Source organism: Phoenix dactylifera, chromosome 15 (assembly GCF_051530095.1).
Source record: "Phoenix dactylifera cultivar Ajwa chromosome 15, Ajwa_hap1_PhDact_Kaust_v1.1, whole genome shotgun sequence".
In the NCBI taxonomy this organism is placed as follows: domain Eukaryota; kingdom Viridiplantae; phylum Streptophyta; class Magnoliopsida; order Arecales; family Arecaceae; genus Phoenix; species Phoenix dactylifera.
The window spans coordinates 9,757,804-9,784,091 of record NC_143204.1 but is presented as its reverse complement, the minus strand read 5'-3'; the positions used below and the strand labels follow the sequence as shown (position 1 = coordinate 9,784,091).

At 39.0% G+C, this 26,288-nt stretch overlaps 1 non-coding gene across 1 annotated transcript; it reads right to left on the bottom strand.

The window, feature by feature from the left end:
* Window positions 1-9,152: 9,152 nt before the first annotated feature.
* LOC149751212 (small nucleolar RNA R71) lies at window positions 9,153-9,259 on the bottom strand. The gene has a single exon (XR_016398591.1). It is a non-coding gene; the product is annotated as a small nucleolar RNA R71 (small nucleolar RNA).
* Window positions 9,260-26,288: the final 17,029 nt, after the last annotated feature.

Genomic DNA, 26,288 nt, shown 5'->3' with positions numbered 1-26,288 from the left:
ACGGAGGTCATGGACAACTCGTCAAACCCCATCGTCTGTCATATGTCAAGATTTATTCGACTTGAGTTCGATAGTGGAAAACTCTTTTTCCACTTTATATTACTGCCCTGGCCAAGGTCTTAGAACTCAGTCTAACAAATCACATGGGATCACTCCTCTTCTATCAAGGTCGATAGATTCCTTATAGGTGCATACCCTACTCCTACAGTGAACTTACTGCAGCCAATCTACACTGCATGGACCCATATGGCTAGAGACCATGTATGTGTGCAGTCAAACTACAATAACCTCACTGTGAGTAGCCGAAGCACCGCAGGTCAAAGGACCAGTCACACTACTGCAACATCAAGCAAGTCACTGACGAGTGGATAGACATCCAAGTGACTTCTTGTCTTGGTCACGCTCAGTACCCTTGTTCTCTAACAAGCACCTGCACTATCACTTCAGTGTCCCTACACTGTGGACTCAAGTCTCGTCCATCCAGAAGGAAAGTGATCTATGCACTGATCGGATCGATCACCGTCCTCGTGATGATCCATTGATCAGGAGCATTTAGAAATTAATCACCAATGATACATGGCTCAAATTCTCAACTCTTGAGAATATGTATCATCATCTTATTAATTTCTTGGACGATTCATAGACACATAAACAATATGAATGAAAAGATGCCTTTTATTTATTCAATAATAAATAGTCAAGTACAAAATTATGTCCCTAGAATCAACAATGTGTCAGCCAAATTGGCTTCTAGGGCATACATCTAACACGACTCTCTCAGAAAATCCCAGAGAATGGAGATTTTCGGCTCAGTGCTTGGGGTCGACTCAGGGTAAGCTGGGATCGATCCAAGCGGGGAGGGTCGACTCTCAAAGTTGGGGTCAACCCAAGATTTAGTAAAATTTTGGATTAGAAGGGATTCGATCCTTTCGCACACCTTGATCCTAACGTATTGGTCCAAGGTGTGTGTGGGATATTCTTACATCATGATTCATGTAAATTGAGGATTAATTAATATGGATAAAAGAAAAAAGGAAAGGATTTAGGGAACGGAGGAGTTAAATCAATTAAAGTTCCCTATATTATAATTGGCACGTAGATTATGGCTCTTGATACAAACCTAAATGTATTGTAAATGCATGTATCAGTTGAGCAAGGAGCTAGGGAACAAGAGGAAGAAGTTCCCCACTGCCAGCTGTAGATTTTTGGAGGCGTATCAGGGCTGTGCCAGATTGACAGGTGAGTGGGAGTCATGTACTTTGCACCATGAGCATCCTTAATTCATTTTCATGAATGTCGCCAGGTGTGAATTGATTCCACTTGAGCATACTGATTGATATTGTAGTAGATTCCTCTATAATCTTGATTCTCTATGCTTGATTATTCTGTACATGCATTTGAGGAAACATTGAGAGGAATTACGAGGGGTTGATGAATAATCATATTGGATCTGAATTGTGAAATGATTTCTTTTGTAAATTGATTTCATTTCCTCTATTTCAAAGACTTGTGAGTGGTAGCCTTGATTATACTCTTTTATGAGTAGTTAAATTAGATCTGAATTGTGAAATGATTTCTTTTGTAAATTGATTTCATTTCCTCTATTTCAAAGACTTGTGAGTGGTAGCCTTGATTATACTCTTTTATGAGTAGTTAAATTGGATCTGAATTGTGAAATAATTTCTTTTGTAAATTGATTTCATTTCCTCTATTTCAAAGACTTGTGAGTGGTAGCCTTGATTATACTCTTTTATGAGTAGTTAAATTGGATCTGAATTGTGAAATGATTTCTTTTGTAAATTGATTTCATTTTCTCTATTTCAAAGACTTGTAAGTGGTAGCCTTGATTATACTCCTTTATGAGTAATTAAATTGGATCTGAATTGTGAAATGATTTCTTTTGTAAATTGATTTCATTTCCTCTATTTCAAAGACTTGTGAGTGGTAGCCTTGATTATACTCTTTTATGAGTAGTTAAATTGGATCTGAATTGTGAAATGATTTCTTTTGTAAATTGATTTCATTTCCTCTATTTCAAAGACTTGTAAGTGGTAGCCTTGATTATACTCCTTTATGAGTAATTAAATTAGATCTAAATTGTGAAATGACTTCTTTTGTAAATTGATTTCATTTTCTCTATTTCAAAGATTTGTAGAGCCCATTTCAGTGGTATATTGAGTTGCATTGCACACCCTTGACCCCTCACTCCCAACTCTGATGTTAGTTTATGATTGGGTCGGAGTCGAGTGAGTGGTAGTCTTAATTATGCTCCTTTTTAGTAGAGTATTGGGAGGGTGCATTATGGCATTTATGCATGGCTTGGCAGTATCTGCAGGACACCTATAGTCGATGGGGTTGAACATCGGCCTTTGTGCACATAGTAGCCTTCTGGGTGGGCGGAGCCCAGTCCCTTCCTAGGGAGGACACGGCCCTAGGCGTAGGATTGGCCAGTCCTACGACTTATATTCTGCTTGCCGCCGAGCATAGTAAGACCCCGCGAGGTGCAGTATGGCTTTCCGCGGATATAGAATTCCCGCGAGGTGCCGTTTAGTATATAGATGTGAGATGGATTTCTGTTCTGGATACTGGCCGGCATCTACATTATCAGTATGGTGTCTTATCCTGCATATGCATGTGACAGTGGGGAGTTGTTGCTGGTTCGTCTGGGGCGTAAAACCCACCTCCCAACAGCTATCTAGCATTTACATTATCGATATGGTGTCTTATCCTGCATATGCATGTAACAGTAGGGAGTTGTTGCTGGTTCGCCTGGGATGTAAAATCCATCTCCCGATAGCTGTCTTGTTGATGATTCAGCCTATTGACACCTGATTTATATGATTCAGTACTATGACCTATTGAGCATATTCACGTTATCATACATACTTATTTGATTATTCTATATATGCTCCAGATGAGTTGATTGGGATTGTGATGATTTACTCCTTATTTCTTATGTTGAGTTATGTGTACCCTGTTCTTGACGACTGCTCATATGCTCTTGAGATTTCACCTCAAGCCATGATTATATCTTGTCTCATGTGCATAGTACTCTCTACTCCACTCACTGAGTATTTATATACTCACTCTCCAGTTTGATATTTTTGATTGCAGGGCAGGTATTGCATAGAGAGGAGCAGGATTAGTGGTTGCCTGCTAGCTGTGCCGCTCCATAGTATAGTATAATGTAGATAGAGGTTTATACCCTTTTGGTGTATTATAAACCTTCTGTTATATATAGTGTGTAGTTACAGTCATAGATCCTGTTGTGGATATGGGTTTGACCATGGATGGAATGGGAACCAGATTTTTATACAGATGAGTTATATGCCTGCGATGATGTATTGATATATATTGTCCAGGTTCATTATGTGACAGGTTATGTGATTGCTGCTCTGACAGGTAGTGTTGTTGTATGTAATGAGATAATCCTGACAGGTTACCATAGGAAAGGTGATCATTTTGTGCATGCATCATGCCAAAATTTTTCAGAATTTATTGATGATTGATAGGTAGTAGGGTTCTACGTGGTGGCTGGTGGCCTTATGCCTACCCGCACCCTAGGACCGTCGCAGCGGCCCGCCGGAAACGGGGCGGGGGTCGTGACAAGAAGTGGTATCAGAGCAAAGGTTAAGAAGAGTCCTGTCAGAGCAATAGGGTGAGTCAGGATTAAGTATAGGATTATACTATGGAGCTTAAGGTTTTTCTATATGTTATTTTATGAGTCATATACAATTCTGTAAAATATATTTGGAGATGAGACTTAAGAGTTCTTTTTGGCTCTACTTGAGACAAAATTGTATATCATTCAGTTTACAATCAAGATTTATATTTTGACAGAAAGTCAATTAATAAATTCGGAGGATATTGATCAGAGTTGTGTAGCGAAAGTATAGTGGATCGAATCAATTTAAATTGGTCAAAAAATATTGACTGTGATGGGAGACTAGATTTTTCAATAATGAAGATTTGTGTTAATAAGAGAAGGTGAATATTGTAGATTCTCAGATTAATTATGATATGACTATGTGATCTCTTTGATGGTTTTTGCTATTTTACTATGTTAAGAGATAATTTATGTAAACTCATCATAAATTCTTGACTGCTAGGTAGCCGTAAGCAACATGGAGGATGAAAGAGAAATAAGGGCACCTTCTCCGGACCCTGATAGCCAATCAATTTCACAAACTACTCCACACTCCATAGCAACCCAGGCAGATTTAGCAGGAGTGTACCAGTTAATAGCACAACTGCTTGAGCAACAGCAGCAGATGCAGTTAGCTGCCCAACCTGTACAGCCGATAGAATCCTATTACGAGAGGTTCCGTAGGCTGAATCCACCGATGTTTAATGGTGGGTCCGATCCCATGATAGCTGAGGCCTGGATCCGGGAACTGGAGAAAATGTATGAGTTACTTCAATTTCCCGAGGAGGTAAAAGTCAAACTAGCTATCTCCATGCTAAGGGGGAGTGCTGACTCTTGGTGGACTGCTATGGAGACAGCATATGAGGTCAATGGGGTGGCCTGGGGGGATTTTAAGAGAGTATTTTATGCTAAGTACTTTTCGGACTCAGTTAGGCAAATGAAGCAGAATGAGTTTTTATCGCTGACTCAGTCTGAGCATATGACTGTCTTGGATTATGTCAATAAGTTCGATGAGCTGGGTCGATTCTGCCCCCAGTTCATGGAGGATGATATGAGTAGAGCCAACCGGTTCGAACAAGGGCTTAGACATGAGATTAGGTCCCGGACATCTTCACAGTTAATTACCAGCTATATGGATATTTTGGACAGAGCCTTGAGAGTAGAGGCTGAATTGAAAAGATCTGATAGAGAAAGGGCTGACCTGATGAGATCCAGATCAGATAGAAGTCAGAGTGGCAGGCCATGGGATTTCAGGGGCACTCCAATTCAAGAGAAGCCCAGGGTCCGCAATTACTCTAGCAGATCCCATAGTGGAATCATCAATATCACCATAGCAGATCCCAGAGCCCGCACTTACTCTAGCAGATCCCATAGTGGGCCCTATATGAGAAGAGCGAGGGCATGTTATAGTTGTGGGCGGACTGGACACCTGGCACGTGATTGCCCATACAAGAGGAGGAATGAGCTCAGACCTCCTGTACCTGGTGACCAGAGGCCAAGAGGTAATGCTCGAGTTTTACACTGACCTACCAAGATGCTAGTGCCAATGACCGGGTGGTAACAGGTATATTACTAGTCAGCTTGATTGATCCCTCTATTTTGTTCGATTCTGGCACTACGCATTCCTTTATTTCAGTTAGTTTATCTAGATAACTACACTGCATACTTGAGGAACTAGAAGAATCATTGTGTGTTCCTACACCCCTATAGAAAACAGTAATTGTTGACATTAGTGCAAGAATTGCATAATTCAAATAGGGGTAGGAGAGTTAGTGACAAATCTTATATAACTTGACATGCAAGATTTTGACATCATTTTGGGAATAGCTTGGAGGTCTCAGTACCACACTCATATTGACTGCTACAATAAAAGAGTGATAATCTAGATACCTGAAGAACCAGGGTTCTTCTTTCAAAGCAATGCACCCGTGTAATGTAATTCATCATAACATTAATTTCTGCCCTGAAAGCTAGGAAGGCATTAGAAAAGGAGTATAAGACTTATTTAGCCTGTGTAATGGATACCTGAAAGGAGACCAAATTAGAGGATATTCCAGTAATGAATGAACACCCTGATGTTTTTTCAGAAGATCTTCCTGGTTTGCCACTGATGAGAGTACAAAAGTATAATTTTCATACTATCATAATTAATATTATAGCTGATCTTTATTAATAAAATTAATTAATTAATGCTTTATCTGTGTCTGAGTGCATGTAATTCAAAAGATCCTATAATGCTGGATTTTAGCCCAATGCCCGGTAGTTCGAGCTCAACAAATTCTTAGCGTCTCATCTGAGCCTCACGTCGCCCGTCATCCGTATGCAATCCATATCACTGTAACCACATGTTTCAGCTAGCACAAATGCCCGCATCGTGGAGCTTCTTAGCATCATCAGAACCGTCCATGTGGCTTTCCAAGCATCATGGTATCTCCTCCATGGGACCTAAATCAAACCCAAGGGACCTAAGTCAAACCGGCTCTTCAATTCAAGCCACATCTCATTCATGGTTTCGGATTCCCCTGTTTCAAGAATATTCAGCTGCATTCCTTTCTTCCCATCATTCATCTATACTCAAAACATCAACGGCAGCAAAGGGAAGAAGCCAAACCGTTTGCATTCCAGCTTTTGCGATCTCCCAAAGTCGATTCAACTTCATCCAAGCGTGCAGCGTGCGACGGAAGAGGAGGAGGCCAACAGCCATCGGGAGGAGAAGAATCCCAAGCCGAGTTCTCCACTTCTTTTCCATGAGTCTTCTTAACTTCCCAACGTCAACATCTGGAGCTTCCCAAACTTCTGCAACGTCCCAGCATTCATCAGAGTCCTTCCGTCTCCCCCGTTTCTTCTCAGCTCATCCACAAATCCAACATCAATGACTGCAGCTCAAACTTCTTCAATGATCAACCTCCCAACGCCGAAGAGTCCCAAGCATTCAAAACCAATCCGTCCGCAAGCCATCTGCCTGTGTCGCTTCCATGTTCAACGCTCCCCATCCATTCGGGTCATCCCAGCAGCGTTCCAGCTTCTCCATCCAGTAAAGGTGTCTATAAAAGGGGATTGATCTTGCATTAGTAACGGAGGAGCCATCCGGTGGAGGCAGAACCAGCCGACAGAAGAAGAGGAGAAGAGCTGACGGAAGAAGAGAGGTTAGCAGCCGACGGATCTAAGGGGAAGCCATCCGGAGCATCTTCTCTTCCAATCTAGGCAGCCGACGGGAGAGAGGAGAAGAGGACAGCTAGAGGCCAAGGGAACCAGGAAGCTCCCTCTTCCGATCTACCTTCTCAGCCGAACAAGAGAAGGAGGAGAAGCAACGGGAGGAGAAAACCCAAAGAAAGAAAACAGAGCACCCTGTTTTCTTAAGAGGAGAAAGAAAAAAAAAAGGGATTTATGTTTATTTTATTTACTATATACTAATCCTTTTTATAAAATTGCTTGCATCTCATATGGATAGCTAAATATCTTTTAGCTAAGGCTAAGGAAAAGCCTAGCATTTTCTTCATGTATTTCATTTAATCATCAATGGGATTTTAATGTTTTTGATTTAATTTATGGTGCAGAAAATTTATAGAAATTATTTCAAACTTATATATTTTCTTTGATTTGTTATTTCCCCCGGGTATAACAGATGCTTAGAAATCCCTGTAGTTTAAAATAGAATTACTGTAATGCTGCCCATAAAACTAAATCTATTTAACTGAGATAATAGATGATTTTAAGAAAAGCATGATGAAGTGCTAGGCTGAATCCTGATGCCTTAGTTATATTTTGTCAATCCGAATATTATTTAGCCTTTAGTTTTTGTTCACTGTCAAATCCCTGTGGATTCGATCTCGGACTCACCGAGAATATTACTTTGCTACACCCTATACTTGGGGTATCCTACGTTTAATTTTCCTTTTTAAAAGAGCAAGATTAAAAGCGTAGCAAGTTTTTGGCGCCGTTGCCGGGGATTTGCAACGTGCGAACGAGAACAAGGCTGCAAATTTCAACTCTTTATTTCTAGTTCTTCAATTTTTCTTTATTTTTAACACAGCTGAAATTTCAAATCTTTTCAGATTCAAGGGCGACACAAAGCAGGACCAGTAACGAGGAAGATCAAGATCACATTTTTGGATTCCCGGAGTGAACGAACTCCGGCCGTGAGTATTTAAATTAATTTTCCTGTTTTGCTCATACTAGTCCTATTTTTCCTAGATTAGAATTTTACTCTTGTTTTAAAAAATTAAAAAAATTATTATTAATTAAAATAATAAAATAATAAAAATAATAAATAAATAAAAAGAAGAAAAAAAATTTAGCTAGTTTGCTTGATCAACTATTCAAATGCAATTTAATGTCATGACATAAAATGTTAAAAATCTTCTTGATTGTTGCATATAGTATAAAGCATTTGCATAAAATAATCTAAGGGCTGAACCCATTAACAAGATAAGGTCGGGATTTCATCACTCGTCCTTAGCCCAAAAATCATCCAAGTGCATAAATTTCCTAAGCCTAATTAAAATCAACTAGACGTTGGCCCCTAAGGATAATCGAGCTCAATAGGACGGAGACCACTGAAAGTTGCACCAATTTCGCTCTATGACCCCGGTCGATGTCTAGGCAAGCTTTGTCCCTCTAAGTGATTAAAGGGAGACAGTTTCTGTTCGAGAAAAGTGGTTTTTAAGTAGGACCTTTGCTATACGCATCGTGACCCCTCCACTTACCTGGGAGCTTACCTGGTCGACTAGGTTATCAGACCGGATTGGAGGCTTAAGTGTACTCTTCAAACCAGTTAGGAGCTGTCTAGAAATTTTTAGGAAAACATTAGAAATAAGGGTGCTATGCTTTGATACTGTTTGATTGTGAATAATTTTAGTAGCAGGGTGTCAATATTCATAGCTTTAGGTAATATTCATACTCATCCAAAACTCTAAAAAATATATATATATATACAAAATAAATGAATAAATAAATAATAATAATAATAATTAAAAAAAAAAGTCGACTGGTTAATTGGTCAGTATATGCGGTTGTGGCAAAGAGATAAAACGAATAGATTATTTCGAGTTGAATCAAAAGATAAAAATTTAATTGTTCAAAATTCAAATAATCAAATGGAAGATAATGGTAGTAATCAGGGAGATAATGAATTTCAAGATGACTTACCTATTAGAACGCTTCGTGATTATCTACAATCCACTAGGACTAGTACCCCATCCTGTATGGTTATTCCTACTGCTGCGGGAGCTTTTGACATGAAACCAGAAATAATCCAATTACTTCCAAAGTTTCACGGACTTGATTCTGAAAGTCCCTATTTGCATCTGAAAGAATTTGATGAAGTATGTTCAACACTTCATTTCAATGATGTCACTGAAGAGGTAGTTAAGCTTAAGTTATTTCCTTTTTCTTTAAAGGAAAAAGCTAAGTCATGGTTACACTCCTTAAGGCCTAGGACCATAGCTACCTGGCAAGAAATGACAAGAGAATTTTTAAAAAATTCTTCCCAACACATAAAACAAACACACTTAGAAGAAATATCATGAACTTTGCACAAAAAGATGGAGAAACATTTTTTCAGTGTTGGGAAAGATTTAAGGACCTTCTCCTTGCTTGCCCACATCATGGATATGAAATTTGGAGGGTCATTAGTTTCTTTTATGATGGTTTGTCCTCCAATATGAGACAATTTGTAGAAATGATGTGTAATGGTGAATTCATGAGTAAGGAACCAAATGAAGCTTGGGATTATTTTGATCTTTTAGCAGAAAATGCACAAGCTTGGGATACAACAGATAAAAATGAAAAATCAAAAATAGCACCTAATGCAAAAGAAGGAATATATCTTATTAAAGATGATAATGATGTCAATGTAAAAATTGCTAATCTGACTAGGAAGGTTGAAGCCATGGAATTAAGCAAAGCCAATATAGGAAAAGCACAAACTATTGTTGAAAGTATATGTGGAATTTGTGAGAGTAATGCACATGTAACCAAGGATTGTCCTACAATCCCTGCTTTTCAAGAAGTGTTGCATGATCAAGCAAATTTCACCAATACTTATAAAAGACCATTTCCAGAAACATATAATCCTAGTTGGCGAAACCATCCTAACTTTAGCTGGAGACATGGACCCACTGCCAATGAATCTCAAGGAAATTCTGTTCCTACTCCTTATGTGCCACCACATAGGAAATCCCTTGAAGATACTTTGCAAACCTTCATGCAAGGGTAGACTCAAATAAATCAGAATACAATGCAATCACTCCAAGAACTTAAAAATTCTGTAGGTAGAATTGAGGCTCAACTTAATGTTAGGGAAAGAGGGACATTTCCAGCCCAACCTCAATCTAACCCAAAGGGTCAACATGAGGTCCATGAAGCAAGTTCATCCCAACCTAAATTTGAGCAAGTAAAGTCTGTCACAATCCTTTGGAGTGGAAAAATAATTAACAAAGAAATTCAAACAAAAGATGACAAACCTAAAAAATCTATTGAAAAGAATGATGAAGATGATAATGAACAAAATGATCCAATACTGCATCACAAGATAGTTGCTCCATTTCCTCAGCGCTTGCTTGCAGCTAAAAAAGGAGTACCTGATCAAGAAATTCTGGAAATCTTTAAACAAGTGAAGATTAACATTCCTCTATTAGATGCCATTAAGCAGATTCCATCTTATGCAAAATTTTTAAAAGATCTTTGTACCATAAAGCGAAAGCTTTACGTACAAAAGAAAGCTTTTCTAACTGAACAGGTGAGTGCTATTCTCAAACACAACACTCCACCTAAGTATAAAGATCCTGGTTGTCCTACCATATCTTGAATCATAGGAAATTTCAGGATACAACGAGCCCTTCTGGATTTAGGTGCTAGTGTTAACTTACTGCCCTATTCAGTTTATGAACAATTAGGACTTGGTGAACTAAAACCCACCAAGGTTACTCTCCAACTTGCTGATCGATCTATAAAGATACCAAGAGGAATAGTCGAGGATGTACTTGTCCAAGTTGATAAATTCTATTTTTCAGTCGACTTCATAGTATTAGATACCCAGCCTGTCATGAACTGTACCACTCCAATACCTGTCATTCTACGCCGCCCATTTCTAGCTACTTCTAATGCTTTGATCAACTGTCGAAATGGAATAATGAAAATGTCATTCGGGAATATGACTATAGATTTCAATATATTTAACATTTGTAAACAACCCGATAATGACAACGAAAATGATGAAATTCATGGAGTTAATCTGATCGACTCCATTGTAGAAGATGCTCTTGTCCCATCTCTTTCTTCTGATCCTTTAGAAACATGCCTAACTCATTTCGGAAATACAGATATCAACCAAAACTTTAGAGAAATCAGTGCTATATTAGATTCAGCTCCTTTGTTGGATACAGATAGGTGGAAATCTCGTTTTGAAGAATTGCCCACACGCAACAATAGTCCTCTACCATCTAGTGTTCAAGCACCTAAACTTGAGCTAAAGCCTTTGCCATCTGAGCTCAAGTACGCATACCTTGGTCAAGAAGAAACTTTTCCTGTGATCATATCATCCCAACTCGAACAAAGTCAAGAACTAAAATTATTAGAAATTCTCAAAAAGCATAAGGGAGCATTAGGCTGGACAATTGCTGATATCAAGGGAATTAGTCCCTCAATTTGCACTCATAGAATCCACTTAGAAGCTGATGCCAAACCTTCTCGTCAACCTCAACGTCGATTAAACCCAAACATGAAGGATGTGGTTAGAGCAGAAGTTCTGAAACTTCTGGATGCGGGTATGATCTACCCAATTTCAGATAGTAAATGGGTAAGTCCAACCCAAGTGGTCCCGAAAAAATCTGGTGTTACTATAGTCAAAAATGCCAACAATGAATTAGTTCCAACTAGGGTCTCCACTAGTTGGCGTGTATGCATTGACTATAGGAAACTTAATTCTGTCACTAGGAAGGATCATTTTCCTCTACCTTTTATTGATCAAATTTTAGAAAGGTTAGCAGGTCATAAATATTATTGCTTCCTAGATGGCTATTCAGGTTACAACCAAATTGCAATTGATCCTAAAGATCAGGAAAAGACCACTTTTACATGTCCTTTTGGTACATTTGCTTACAAGAGAATGCCTTTTGGATTATGTAATGCTCCTGCAACCTTCCAAAGATGCATGCTCAGTATTTTCTCCGACATGGTTGAGCGCTTTTTGGAAGTTTTCATGGATGATTTTTCGGATTTTGGCTCCTCTTTTGAAAACTGTGTGGACCATTTAAGACTAGTCTTAATTCGGTGTGAGGAGAAGAATCTAATCTTAAACTGGGAAAAGTGCCATTTCATGGTAACTAGGGGAATTGTTCTCGGGCATGTCATTTCATCTGAAGGAATTGAAGTAGACAAGGCTAAAATTGACTTAATTGCTAATTTACCCAACCCAAAAACTATCAAAGACATACGCTCATTTTTGGGTCATGCAGGATTTTATAGGAGATTCATTAAAGATTTTAGCTCAATATCTAAACCCTTATGTAATCTCCTTCAAAAGGAAACCCAATTTGTGTGGTCTGAAGAATGTCAAAAAGCTTTTGATAAACTTAAAAGCTTGCTGACCTCTGCTCCCATCATGCAACCACCTGACTGGTCACTTCCTTTTGAAATTATGTGTGATGCTAGTGAATATGCAGTTGGGGTAGTTCTAGGGCAAAGAAAAGAAAGGAAACCTTATGTTATCTACTATGCAAGTAAGACTTTAAATAGTGCACAAATGAATTACACCACTACGGAAAAAGAACTACTCGCCGTAGTATTTGCACTAGACAAATTTAGGTCTTACTTGATTGGATCCAAAATCATTATCTACACTGACCATGCTGCCCTTAAGTACCTTCTTTCAAAAAAGGATGCTAAAGCGCGTTTGCTTAGGTGGATCCTTCTGCTCCAAGAATTTTTTCTAGAAATAAGAGATAAAAAGGGGGTAGAAAATGTAGTAGCTGATCACTTGTCCCGTCTGACTCTTCCAGATTCCTTAGACAATTCACCCATAAAAGACACTTTCCCTGATGAGCAACTGTTTGAGATCACATCTTCACCCTGGTTTGCAGACATTGCAAATTTTCTAGTCACAGGTGAACTACCAAGTCATTGTAATAAACAAGACCAAAGAAAATTTTTGACTGAAATAAAAAAATTTTTCTGGGATGATCCTTATCTTTTCAAATACTGCCCAGACCAAATTATTAGGAGATGTGTACCTAATGACGAATTTATTAGTGTCATTTTCTTTTGTCATTCTGAAGCTTGCGGTGGTCATTTCTCTGCTAAGAAAACAACTGCAAAAATTTTACAGTGCGGTTTCTATTGGCCCACCTTATTTAAAGATTCCCATAACTTTTGCAAAGCTTGCGAGCGTTGTCAAAAGTTAGGTGGGATAACTCGTAGGAATATGATGCCTCTCAACCCAATTTTAATTATCGAAATATTTGATTGTTGGGGAATAGATTTTATGGGCCCATTTCCTCCTTCATTCGGAAATTTGTACATCTTAGTAGCTGTAGATTATGTCTCCAAATGGATTGAGGCAATTCCTTGCAAACATAATGACCACAAAACTGTTTTAAAATTTTTAAAAGAAAACATTCTTTCCAGATTTGGAACGCCTCGAGCCATCATCAGTGATGGGGGTTCACACTTCTGTAATAAGCCTTTTGAGGCTTTAATGCGAAAATATGGGATCAACCATAAAGTCGCCACCCCTTATCATCCACAGACAAGTGGACAAGTTGAAGTATCAAATCGATCAATTAAGAATATTCTGGAAAAAACGGTTAACCCAAATCGCAAAGACTGGTCTTTGCGTTTAACTGATGCACTTTGGGCTTATCGTACTGCTTTTAAAACTCCGATTGGTATGTCTCCGTACCGTCTTATTTTTGGCAAACCTTGTCACTTGCCTGTGGAATTGGAGCATAGAGCCTACTGGGCTATTAAGAGATTTAATTTTGATATGGATAAGGCTAGTTCACTACGCAAACTCCAACTTAATGAACTAGAGGAAATTCGGAATGAAGCATATGAGAATGCTCGAATTTATAAGAACAAAATGAAAGTATTTCATGATAGAAATATTATGAGAAAAACATTTGAGCCTTCCCAGAAAGTTCTATTGTATAATTCAAGACTTCATTTATTTTCAGGAAAATTAAGATCGAGGTGGACTGGTCCATTTATAGTTAAAACTGTTTATCCGTATGGAACTGTTGAGATAGAGAATCCAAACACCGGTAATATTTTTAAAGTAAATGGCCAACGTTTGAAGTTATTTTTGGACAACTTTACCCCAGAGGTTGAATCGACCAATCTGGGAGATCCTGTTTATCAGGATTGATCTCTATATCTGCTAGAGATCCTCTGTTTGTACATAATTTTTCTTTCTTTCATATGACAATTGGAGAGCAACAACAGTATGCAGTCATTCTATCAGGTAAATTCTCACCTTTAGTCTTATTATCCTTCATACAATCATTAATCCAATATTTTATGCATTCATGTTGCAACATTGGGGACAATGTTGAAATTAAGTTGGGGGGGGGGAGAGATTACTGTATTTTTCTATATATCATACCAATTGTCATATCATCTCTTAAAAAAAAATCTATAAAAAAAATAAATAAATAAAAAATCTATAAAAAAATAAAATAATAATAATAATAATAAAATAATAAAATAATAATAATAATAGTAATAATAATAACAAAAATATATTTTGTTGCATTTAATTACCACTTTAATTTTCTAAGCAAATAAACATGTGCAGCTACTAAGGCAAGGAGCGCATTATGACTTATCAGAGACCTATTACTAGATCCCCACATAGGTATTCAATGACAATAGGAAGGCCTCAGGAGTTCACTTGTTTTACCTACTTGTTTGTTGATCTTATTCGCAAGAGAAGTACGAGTGTCCTTGTCTTAAAGTTCATAATTTGGTTTTCACATAAAGATTGAGTTTGAAATTCCCGGCTAGATCACCTGGGTGCCTTATGTTCTGACCTTGGTTAACCTATAGTCACAATACAGTCACGTTACATATGTATATATATATATATATTAAAAAAAAAAGAGAGAGAGAGAGAGAGAAATAATACTGTTTGTCTTCACTGAGTAACCGGGCCTCTTGCCTACAAAGCAGCGAGTGTTCGCGTAAAAAGGTGAAAATGACTGAAATAAGTGACTAGTCTGGCCTCGTGGCGTAGTCTGGTTCGAGTAATTAAGTCCGAGGGGTGTTTCACCTAATGCCTTGAGCCAACTGGATCAAGAGTCATTGACCCAAAGCTCGTTACATGGACCTTACTAGAGCCTAATGGAGTTGGACTGTTGTAGTCACTATATGAAAAAAATATATATAAAAATAAAAAATAAAAAAATAAAAATAAATTGAACATGAGTAAGTTAGTTAAACTTAAACCAAGTGACGTGTGGATGACTGGTTTGACTCCATTGTTTTAGAACTCTGTGTACCTGGGATGTCTAGTTAGGATTGATAGCTTCATTTTTATATGCGAACCATTTTGGATAAATAATATGTGATATTCGGAAAATTTTGTGGATCAGGAGCTAACAAATGGTAGTTAACACTTGTGAATTTGAGTAGTGCACCTAGAACTCAAAGGGTACCCAATTGTGGTGGAGGTATAGGTATTCTGAGACGTCACATTTACATTTGCCTTAAGGGTTGCTATGTATCTTATAACTTAAAAACGATATTTGTGGGTAACATCACTGCAAACCCTCACGAGACAACACTCGTCCACTAGGATAACCTAGGGGTTTAACGGCTTGTTGCACGTGCTAAGTGCAATCGTAATGCTCTACGAAAGTGAGTATTTATTTTAATTCATGCATATTGATAAAATAAACAATACTTTTGCACCCTCATTTTATCATTTTCACACTAAATTGCTAGAGACTAGCAATAAGTTAGTTGGGGGGTGTGATGAGAGTACAAAAGTATAATTTTCATACTATCATAATTAATATTATAGCTGATCTTTATTAATAAAATTAATTAATTAATGCTTTATCTGTGTCTGAGTGCATGTAATTCAAAAGATCCTATAATGCTGGATTTTAGCCCAATGCCCGGTAGTTCGAGCTCAACAAATTCTTAGCATCTCATCTGAGCCTCACGTCGCCCGTCATCCGCATGCAATCCATATCACTGTAACCACATGTTTCAGCTAGCACAAATGCCCGCATCGTGGAGCTTCTTAGCATCATCAGAACCGTCCATGTGGCTTTCCAAGCATCATGGTATCTCCTCCATGGGACCTAAATCAAACCCAAGGGACCTAAGTCAAACCGGCTCTTCAATTCAAGCCACATCTCATTCATGGTTTCGGATTCCCCTGTTTCAAGAATATTCAGCTGCATTCCTTTCTTCCCATCATTCATCTATACTCAAAACATCAACGGCAGCAAAGGGAAGAAGCCAAACCGTTTGCATTCCAGCTTTTACGATCTCCCAAAGTCGATTCAACTTCATCCAAGCGTGCAGCGTGCGACGGAAGAGGAGGAGGCCAGCAGCCATCGGGAGGAGAAGAATCCCAAGCCGAGTTCTCCACTTCTTTTCCATGAGTCTTCTTAACTTCCCAACGTCAACATCTGGAGCTTCCCAAACTTCTGCAACGTCCCAGCATTCATCAGAGTCCTTCCGTCTCCCCCGTTTCTTCTCAGCTCATCCACAAATCCAACATCAATGACTGCAGCTCAAACTTCTTCAATGATCAACCTCCCAACGCCGAAGAGTCCCAAGCATTCAAAACCAATCCGTCCGCAAGCCATCTGCCTGTGTCGCTTCCATGTTCAACGCTCCCCATCCATTCGGGTCGTCCCAGCAGCGTTCCAGCTTCTCCATCTAGTAAAGGTGTCTATAAAAGGGGATTGATCTTGCATTAGTAACGGAGGAGCCATCCGGAGGAGCCATCCGGTGGAGGCAGAACCAGCCGACAGAAGAAGAGGAGAAGAGCTGACGGAAGAAGAGAGGTTAGCAGCCGACGGATCTAAGGGGAAGCCATCCGGAGCATCTTCTCTTCCAATCTAGGCAGCCGACGGGAGAGAGGAGAAGAGGACAGCTAGAGGCCAAGGGAACCAGGAAGCTCCCTCTTCCGATCTACCTTCTCAGCCGAACAAGAGAAGGAGGAGAAGCAACGGGAGGAGAAAACTCAAAGAAAGAAAACAGAGCACCCTGTTTTCTTAAGAGGAGAAAGAAAAAAAAAAGGGATTTATGTTTATTTTATTTACTCTATACTAATCCTTTTTATAAAATTGCTTGCATCTTATATGGATAGCTAAATATCTTTTAGCTAAGGCTAAGGAAAAGCCTAGCATTTTCTTCATGTATTTCATTTAATCATCAATGGGATTTTAATGTTTTTGATTTAATTTATGGTGCAGAAAATTTATAGAAATTATTTCAAACTTATATATTTTCTTTGATTTGTTATTTTCCCCGGGTATAACAGATGCTTAGAAATCCCTGTAGTTTAAAATAGAATTACTGTAATGCTGCCCATAAAACTAAATCTATTTAACTGAGATAATAGATGATTTTAAGAAAAGCATGATGAAGTGCTAGGCTGAATCCTGATGCCTTAGTTATATTTTGTCAATCCGAATATTATTTAGCCTTTAGTTTTTGTTCACTGTCAAATCCCTGTGGATTCGATCTCGGACTCACCGAGAATATTACTTTGCTACACCCTATACTTGGGGTATCCTACGTTTAATTTCCCTTTTTAAAAGAGCAAGATTAAAAGCGTAGCAGCCACCAGAGAGAGAGATTGAATTTGCAATTGATTTGATTCCCAATACCATACCAATCTTCAAAAACCCCCTATAGAATGGCTCCAACTGAAATAAAAGAATTAAAGGGAAAGTTGCAAAAAAATCGCTTGATAAAGGCTTCATTCGACTTAGTGTGTCATCTTAGGGAACTCTACTATTGTTTGTAAAGAAGGAAGATGGAAGTTTGAGGTTATGTATTGGTTATCAAGGATTGGACAAGGTAACAATGCAGAACAAATATCTTCGACCCTGTATTAATGAATCTTGTAAGGTGTATACTGATCATAAGAGTTTAAAATACCTTCTTACCTAGAAGCTACTCAATATGAGACAGGAAAGATGATTGGAATTGATAAAAATCATGCCATGTCTATACACTACTCTCCGAAAAAAGCTAATGTTGAGGTAGATACACCGAGTTGAAAAACTTCTGGTAGTATTGCTGCTCTACTCACATCCGAGAAAAGCTAATGTTGTGGTAGATGCACTGATCAGAAAAGGTGTTAGTGATATAAGAAAGGTTGAGGACAGTGTTTAGTAGGCAGAAGAGCTACGCAGATGTCAGAAGGAGAGATGTGCAGTTTGGCACGGGAAATCATGTGTTCCTAAAGATCTCTCCTATGAAAGGAATAATGAGGTTTGGAAAGAGAGGCAAGCTTAGTCCTAGATACATTGGTCCCTTTGAGATATTAGATAAGGTTGGCACTGTATCTTACAGATTAGCACTGCCTCCAAACCTCAATCATGTGCATTCAGTATTTCATGTATCTATACTCCGGAAGTATGTGCCAAATCTATCCCATGTGCTGTCAGTGCAGGAAGTTACAGTAGAGGGAGACCTTTCTTATAAAGAGCTTCCTGTAGCTATTCTTGATATTCAGATCAAGAAGCTAAGAAATAAGGAAATATGTATGGTAAAGGTCCAATGGCACCGGCACAATGTTGAAGAATGCACTTGCGAGTCGGAGCAAAGTATGAAGAGCAAATACCCTCACCTCTTTGAGTAATCAGATAATTTACCCTTTTAAATTCGAGGACGAATTTTATATAAGGGGGGAGGATGTAATAACCCCAAATTTTTTTTTATATAAAAAGGGAATAGAATAGTCCTTTAAAACTGATATAAGGGGTAAAATTGGAAGGAATCAAAAGTTAATGGCATAATAGTAGATGCGTTGAAGTGTTAGGGGCAAAATGGAAAGGAATCAAAAGATAATGGCATAATTGCAGATATATCGAAGTGGCAAGGGCAAAATGGAAATTTAATAATATTAAATAAAGGGTGAATAGTGCTTTGATGTGATTTAAAGGGGGGTTTACTGTGGCTTTTGGAATGAAACCGAGAGACAGAGAGGGGGAGTCTCAGGCGTGAAACAGAGAGGAAAGAAAAAAAAAAGAAAAAGAGAAGAAGAAGAAGAAGAAAGAAGAAGAGGAAGGGGATTCGAGGAGGAAAGGGATCCCGGTTGCACTTCCAGCTGAAGGAAAAAACGTAGGTCTCCTTCTCCTCTATGCAAGGACCCAAGTTTCACAAGAAGAAAAAGGTAAATACCTGTCCCTACCCAGTATTTTAAATAATTTATGCTATAGAAAGGGTAGATGACAGTTGTAGAGGGTGTTAAAAGAGGAAGAATCGGATTTCGACAAATTTTTCCGGCACTACAGAAAAATTGTGTCGAAGTCCCAACTTCGGTGAATTATTTCAGAGGTCAATCGGCTCTGATGGGGATGCATGTTACCATTTTGGAAACCCCTATGAGTGTAGAACATTGGGTATAAATTTCATAAAAATTGGAGTTCGGAAAGTGGATCAAAATCGGGATGAAGTGACCCACTGTCGGTCCGGGTTACTGTTCATCCGAGATAAAAAGGATGAAAAAAGTGGTGTTGGGTCGACTCAAAGTAAGCCGGAGTCGACTCAGGGCTGAGTGGGGTCGACCCAAGTCTGGTAGGGTCGACTCTCTCAGAAAATCCCAGAGAATGGAGATTTTCGGCTCAGTGCTTGGGGTCGACTCAGGGTAAGCTGGGATCGATCCAAGCGGGGGAGGGTCGACTCTCAAAGTTGGGGTCAACCCAAGATTTAGTAAAATTTTGGATTAGAAGGGATTCGATCCTTTCGCACACCTTGATCCTAAAGTATTGGTCCAAGGTGTGTGTGGGATATTCTTACATCATGATTCATGTAAATTGAGGATTAATTAATATGAATAAAAGAAAAAAGGAAAGGATTTAGGGAACGGAGGAGTTAAATCAATTAAAGTTCCCTATATTATAATTGGCACGTAGATTATGGCTCTTGATACAAACCTAAATGTATTGTAAATGCATGTATCAGTTGAGCAAGGAGCTAGGGAACAAGAGGAACAAGTTCCCCACTGCCAGCTGTAGATTTTTGGAGGCGTATCAGGGCTGTGCCAGATTGACAGGTGAGTGGGAGTCATGTACTTTGCACCATGAGCATCCTTAATTCATTTTCATGAATATCGCCAGGTGTGAATTGATTCCACTTGAGCATATTGATTGATATTGTAGTAGATTCCTCTATAATCTTGATTCTCCATACTTGATTATTCTGTACATGCATTTGAGAAAACATTGAGAGGAATTATGAGGGGTTGATGAATAATCATATTGGATCTGAATTGTGAAATAATTTCTTTTGTAAATTGATTTCATTTTCTCTATTTCAAAGACTTGTGAGTGGTAGCCTTGATTATACTCTTTTATGAGTAGTTAAATTGGATCTGAATTGTGAAATGATTTCTTTTGTAAATTGATTTCATTTCCTCTATTTCAAAGACTTGTGAGTGGTAGCCTTGATTATACTTTTTTATGAGTAGTTAAATTGGATCTGAATTGTGAAATAATTTCTTTTGTAAATTGATTTCATTTCCTCTATTTCAAAGACTTGTGAGTGGTAGCCTTGATTATACTCTTTTATGAGTAGTTAAATTGGATCTGAATTGTGAAATGATTTCTTTTGTAAATTGATTTCATTTTCTCTATTTCAAAGACTTGTAAGTGGTAGCCTTGATTATACTCCTTTATAAGTAATTAAATTGGATCTGAATTGTGAAATGATTTCTTTTGTAAATTGATTTCATTTCCTCTATTTCAAAGACTTGTGAGTGGTAGCCTTGATTATACTCTTTTATGAGTAGTTAAATTGGATCTGAATTGTGAAATGATTTCTTTTGTAAATTGATTTCATTTCCTCTATTTCAAAGACTTGTAAGTGGTAGCCTTGATTATACTCCTTTATGAGTAATTAAATTGGATCTGAATTGTGAAATGACTTCTTTTGTAAATTGATTTCATTTCCTCTATTTCAAAGATTTGTAGAGCCCATTTCAGTGGTATATTGAGTTGCATTGCACACCCTTGACCCCTCACTCCCAACCCTGATGTTAGTTTATGATTGGATCGGAGTCGAGTGAGTGGTAGTCTTAATTATGCTCCTTTTTAGTAGAGTATTGGGAGGGTGCATTATGGCATTTATGCATGGCTTGGCAGTATCTGCAGGACACCTATAGTCGATGGGGTTGAACATCGGCCTTTGTGCACATAGTAGCCTTCTGGGTGGGCGGAGCCCAGTCCCTTCCTAGGGGGACACGGCCCTAGGCGTAGGATTGGCCAGTCCTACGACTTATATTCTGCTTGCCGCCGGGCATAGTAAAACCCCGCGAGGTGCAGTATGGCTTTCCGCGGATGTAGAATTCCCGCGAGGTGCCGTTTAGTATATAGATGTGAGATGGATTTCTGTTCTGGATACTGGCCGGCATCTACATTATCAGTATGGTGTCTTATCCTGCATATGCATGTGACAGTGGGGAGTTGTTGCTGGTTCGCCTGGGGCGTAAAACCCACCTCCCAACAGCTGTCTAGCATTTACATTATCGATATGGTGTCTTATCCTGCATATGCATATGACAGTAGGGAGTTGTTGCTGGTTCGCCTGGGGCGTAAAATCCACCTCTCGATAGCTGTCTTATTGATGATTCAGCCTATTGACACCTGATTTATATGATTCAGTACTATGACCTGTTGAGCATATTCACGTTATCATACATACTTATTTGATTATTCTATATATGCTCCAGATGAGTTGATTGGGATTGTGATGATTTACTCCTTATTTCTTATGTTGAGTTATGTGTACCCTGTTCTTGACGACTGCTCATATGCTCTTGAGATTTCACCTCGAGCCATGATTATATCTTGTCTCATGTGCATAGTACTCTCTACTCCACTCACTGAGTATTTATATACTCACTCCCTAGTTTGATATTTTTGATTGCAGGGCAGGTATTGCATAGAGAGGAGCAGGATTAGTGGTTGCCTGCTAGCTGTGCCGCTCCATAGTATAGTATAATGTAGATAGAGGTTTATACCCTTTTGGTGTATTATAAACCTTCTGTTATATATAGTGTATAGTTACAGTCATAGATCCTGTTGTGGATATGGGTTTGACCATGGATGGAATGGGAACCAGATTTTTATACAGATGAGTTATATGCCTGTGATGATGTATTGATATATATTGTCCAGGTTCATTATGTGACAGGTTATGTGATTGCTGCTCTGACAGGTAGTGTTGTTGTATGTAATGAGATAATCCTAACAGGTCACCATAGGAAAGGTGATCATTTTGTGCATGCATCATGCTAAAATTTTTCAGAATTTATTGATGATTGATAGGTAGTAGGGTTCTACGTGGTGGCTGGTGGCCTTATGCCTACCCGCACCCTAGGACCGTCGCGGCGGCCCGCCGGAAACGGGGCGGGGGTCGTGACACAGACCCAGAACTCAAAAATGTCATGTCCAATCTGGTGACTGGAATGAACAACTTAAGCAAAAAGTTTGATGCTTTCACTGTTTCCACTAGCTCGAGTTCATACAAAGAGTTAAATCCCATCATGAAAGTGGATCACGAGTCACATAGTTTATGTATCCTGTGTAACAGTTCTGAGCATCTAGTGGAGTGTTGTCCTAGTTTACCCAACATTAAGGCTGAGCAGGCAAATGCTCTAAACTCATATAGTGCCTTCAAGAAGCCCACTCCCAATTCATTCAGCCCAGTCTACCACCCTGATAATAGGTTCCATCCAAATTTCTCATACAAGCAAAATGAACCTATTCAGCATCAAGATGGTCCACCAGGTTTTCAGAAGAATTTTTTCAGGATAGGTCCATCACAAATAAACCAATCATTGGCTCCACCTATTCCTACTTATAGTGCCCCTATCCCTCAGCAAACTACATCATTAGAAGCCATGATGGCTAACATGATGAAGCAGCAATAAGACTTCATCCAACAGCAACAACAGACCAACATAGCTCACACCCAGACTAATCAATTCCATGCGCAAGCGATTGCAAAACTTGAGGTTAGTCTGAGCCAAATAGCTAACTCTCTAGGGGATAGGAAGAGAGGTGAATTGCCCAGTCAGCCAGTACCTAACCCTAGTAGACAACAGAATCAAGGGCCGAGAAGCCAGTTTCAGATTGATTCTAATGGAAACCCTACCCATGAAGTCCAGGCAATTACCACTTTACGGTCTGGCAAGCAAGTGGACAACAAAGTCCAACTTTCTGTGCAAGAAAAAGAAGAAAAGCATGAACCAAACCCCACCCAGAAAAAGGCACAAGAACAGGGAACACAAGGAATAGAGGAGAAACCAATAGAGACGTACACACCCAAGGCTCCCTTTCCTAGTAGACTACAAGACTCAAAGAAAAAATCTCAGTACGATGAAATCATGGAAGTCTTTAAAAATGTCCAAATAAATTTATCCTTCCTAGATGCCATCAGACAGATCCCCTCCTATACAAAATTCTTACAAGACTTAACCACGGTGAAAAGGAAAACCAGTATTCCTAGGCAAGCTGTGATGGCGGCACAAGCCTCATCTCTTATTCAACAACAAATTGCCCCAAAATACAAGGACCCTGGTTGCCCCACTGTTGAAATTAAAATAGGAGAAACCATCATTCGGAGAGCCCTATTAGACTTAGGAGCAAGTGTGAACCTATTACCCTATTCTGTCTACACCGGACTAGGTTTGGGGGAATTAAAGCCCACAAACATTACTTTGTCATTAGCAGATAGGACTGTGAAGTATCCTAAGGGAATTGTAGAGGATGTAATTGTAAAGGTAAATGAGTTTTATTATCCTGTGGATTTTGTAGTCCTCGAAACTGAATCAGTGAAAAATTCAGGTAGTCACATCCCGGTAATCCTTGGTAGACCATTTTTGGCCACTTCAAATGCTGTGATCAGTTGCCGAAATGGGATAATGACCTTAGCATTTGGAAACTTGACCGTCCAACTCAATGTCTTTCACAGTAGTAATCAACCATCTGAGATGGACGATTTAGAAGAAATTCACATGATTGAAAACATAATTAGCAAGTCCTTCGAGGAATCAAGTTATTCTGATCCACTAGAAAGATGTTTGGCCCAATTCAGTCAAGATTGTGAGGAAGGAGAGTCGAATCAGGAGGTTAATGCATTGCTAGATTCCATTCCTGTAATGGATACTAGCAGATGGGCTACTAAATTTGAATCATTACCTATACCTGAATCCCAGCTAATACCTTCAAGTGTCAAACCTCCACAGCTTGAACTTAAAGATCTGCCTGAAAACCTAAAATATGCGTTTCTAGGGGACAACAACACCTTACCTGTTATTATTGCATCAAATTTAACTGAAGAACAGGAAGAGAAGTTGTTAAAAATCCTTCAGAAAAATCAAGAAGCAATCGGCTGGTCTATAGCTGATATTAAGGGGATTAGCCCTTCTGTGGTCCAACATAAAATTCATCTTGAAGAGGATGCAAAAACCTCTAGAGAACCACAAAGGCGACTTAACCCAGTCATGAAGGATGTGGTTTTAGCTAAAATCATTAAACTCTTAGATGCAGGGATTATATATCCTATTTTTGATAGCCAGTGGGTGAGCCCAGTTCAAGTCGTACCCAAGAAATCTGGAATTACTGTGATCAAGAATGACCAAAATGAGTTAGTCCCAACTCAAATCCAAACTGGATGGCGAGTGTGCATCGACTACAGAAAGCTGAACGCCATGACTAGGAAAGACCACTTCCCACTACCCTTTATTGACCAAATGTTAGAACGTCTAGCTGGCCACTCTCATTACTGTTTCTTTGATGGTTATTCTGGATATAACCAAGTTCCAATTGCACGTGAGGATCAAGAGAAAACTACATTCACCTGTCCTTATGGCACTTTTGCCTATCGTCGCATGCCTTTTGGGTTATGCAATGCACCGGCTACATTCCAACGGTGTATGATGAGCATTTTCTCCGACATGGTGGAGAAATTTTTAGAAGTTTTTATGGATGACTTTTCTGTATTCGGATCTAATTTTAATGAATGTCTCCATCACTTGACCCTTGTTGTAGAACGATGTAAAGAAAAAAATTTAGTTCTTAACTGGAAAAAATGTCATTTTATGGTCCAATCAGGTATTGTTTTGGGACACATTGTGTCACAAAGGGGAATCGAGGTGGATAAAGCCAAAGTAGAATTAATTGCCAAGTTACCACCTCCCAAAACTGTTAGGAAAGTCAGATCCTTTTTAGGGCATGCGGGTTTTTACCGCCGCTTTATCAAGGATTTCAGTAAATTGTCGAAACCCTTATGCGATCTGTTGGCTAAAGATGGTATTTTTAATTTTTCGCCGATTTGTATAACTGCTTTCGAAAGACTGAAGTCTGAACTAACCTCAGCACCCATCATAAGGTCCCCTGATTGGAATCTGCCATTTGAAATCATGTGTGATGCATCTGATTATGCAATAGGTGTCGTCCCAGGTCAGCGAGTGGGGAAGCTTCCCCATGTGATTCATTATGCGAGCAAAACTCTGAATGATGCCCAACTCAACTATTCTACCACTGAAAAAGAGTTGTTGGCAGTTGTTTTTGCTCTAGATAAATTTCGTCCCTGTCTGATAGGATCCAAGGTCCTCATTTATTCTGATCATGCCGCCCTTAAGTACCTTCTTACAAAGAAGGATGCCAAGGCAAGACTCATTCGTTGGATCCTATTGCTTCAAGAATTTGATCTTGAAATACGAGATAAAAAGGGATCTGAAAATATTGTAGCTGACCATTTGTCCAGATTAATTGTTGAATCATCTGGAGAATCCATGCCTGTGTCCGAGACCTTCCCTGATGAACAATTAATGATGATTTCCCATACCAATGTTCCATGGTATGCTGATGTAGTCAACTATCTAGTTACTGAACGAATGCCTAGTTCATGGACCAAACAAGAGAAATTCCGCTTCCTAGCTCGCGTAAAGTGGTATTTTTGGGATGAACCATACCTATTTAAATATTGCCTTGATCAGATCATCCGACGGTGTATCCCTGAATACGAACAAAGGAAAGTCCTTTCCTTTTGTCATGACCACACTTGTGGTGGTCATTTCAGTGGTAAAAAGACGGCTGCAAAGGTTTTGCAGTGCGGATTCTATTGGCCCACACTATTTCATGACTCACACGAGTATTGCAAATCATGTGACTGATGTCAAAGACTAGGAAAAATTTCAAGAAAAAATGAGATGCCCCTGAACCCGATCTTAATTGTAGAAATCTTTGATGTTTGGGGTATTGATTTTATGGGTCCTTTTCCTATGTCATTTGGGCACCAGTACATACTCCTAGCTATTGACTATGTGTCCAAGTAGATTGAGGCTGTCGCATGTAAGACCAATGATCACAAAGTAGTGATCAAGTTTCTTAAGGAGTCTGTCTTCGCTCGCTTTGGCACCCCTCGTGCTATCATTAGTGATGGGGGG